Consider the following 1,597-nt stretch of genomic DNA (forward strand, 5'->3'; position numbering starts at 1 on the left):
AGATATGAGATTCATTTTTTGATTTAATTTCTTGTGATCCTAATGTATGCTATGTGATGGTACCCACTTAGACATGATTGTACATGTTGATTCAAGGACTGAATGGTAAAGATTAACATTGGAAAATCAAGATCTTGAACTTAGGAATTCTGACCCAGACATAGGCTGATATCTTTGTGGAACCAAAAAATTGGTCAAAGGTCTTAAAGGAATTTAATTAATTTGATCACCATGAAAGTAGGGTTTGAATTAATTAAAATACACTTTAAATGCCTTGAGAGAGGATTTCGGATAACTTAGGGCTAATTTCCATCAAAGAAAAAAAAAACTCAATTCAGTAAATAAATGAGATAACATCCCTAATAAGATTCAAGTGTGAAATCGTAACTCCAGGATTGTTCCAAAAATAGATTACTTCATTTTAAGTTTACTATTCTAGTGTTTAAAGTTAACGAACTTCATTCCCTAAATATTCTATAGCCTAGACAGTCAAAATTATTGTGTAGATTGGTACTTGCTAAATAAAGGTCCTTGTGGAAACGATACTCTACTTATCACTTTATTACTTGTTAGCGATCCGTGCACTTGCGGGGTTGTAAAACTAGGCAAACAAGGCTTTGGAGCCGTTGCTGGGGACTCTTTGGTATTAGTAATATCAAGCGATAGGCAATTTAGCTGATTTAGGCAATTATATTTATTATATAATTTTATTTTACTGGTTATATTTCTCTTCTTTTCTCTCAGGTGCTCAATTTGGTATATGATCAAAACAAGGCCAGAAGAAGAAATATTGGACTGTGATCCGGAGATAGACAGAACTCTAAAAGCCATCAAGAGGGAAAGGAAACATTAAGAGCACGGTCAAGGAGATCCTGAAATTCCAACCATGGGCGATAATAATGACAGACCGAGACTCTTGAGAGATTACAGAGCTCCATCTGTCCAAGGATTTCAGCCCAGTGTCACTAGACCCATAGTGAAGGCCAATAACTTTGAATTAAAACCAGCATTGCTCCAAATGATTCAACAAACCCAGTTTGTAGGTTCCCCTACAGAAGACCCACACTATCACCTCCAATGCTTTCTTGCCCTATGTGATACATTCAATATGAATGGAGTATCTGATCAAGCAATAAGACTCAAAGCATTCCCATTCTCCCTTTGGGACAGAGCAAGGAAGTGGGTACTTTCTCAACTAGCTGGAACATTCACTACTTGGGAGAATCTCTCTCAAGCTTTTCTAGCAAGGTATTTTCCACCTGCAAAAATTGCAAAACTAAGGCTTGAGCTCAACACCTTCATACAAAAGGAGGGAGAATCACTCTATGACGTATGGGAAAGATATAAAGACCTACAAAGAAAATGTCCACACCATGGTATAGAAGATTGGCTATTAGTGCAAAACTTCTATAATGGGTTACTAGCCTCTATAAGAAGCATAGTTGATTCAGCTGCAGAAGGTGATCTAATGGAGAAAACAGTGACACAAGCACTTGAACTTCTAGAAAGGGTAGCATACCATAACTATGAGTGGTCAAATGAAAGAGGAAATACAAGGAAAACTGTAGGGGTACTAGAAGTAGATGCCCTAAGTATG

The 1,597-nt window shown here is 36.9% G+C and overlaps 1 non-coding gene across 1 annotated transcript; it reads right to left on the reverse strand.

The window, feature by feature from the left end:
• Positions 1–1,273: 1,273 nt before the first annotated feature.
• Positions 1,274–1,380, reverse strand: LOC131183665 (small nucleolar RNA R71). Its single transcript, XR_009151704.1, has one exon. It is a non-coding gene; the product is annotated as a small nucleolar RNA R71 (small nucleolar RNA).
• Positions 1,381–1,597: the final 217 nt, after the last annotated feature.

This window comes from Hevea brasiliensis, chromosome 9, assembly GCF_030052815.1.
Source record: "Hevea brasiliensis isolate MT/VB/25A 57/8 chromosome 9, ASM3005281v1, whole genome shotgun sequence".
In the NCBI taxonomy this organism is placed as follows: domain Eukaryota; kingdom Viridiplantae; phylum Streptophyta; class Magnoliopsida; order Malpighiales; family Euphorbiaceae; genus Hevea; species Hevea brasiliensis.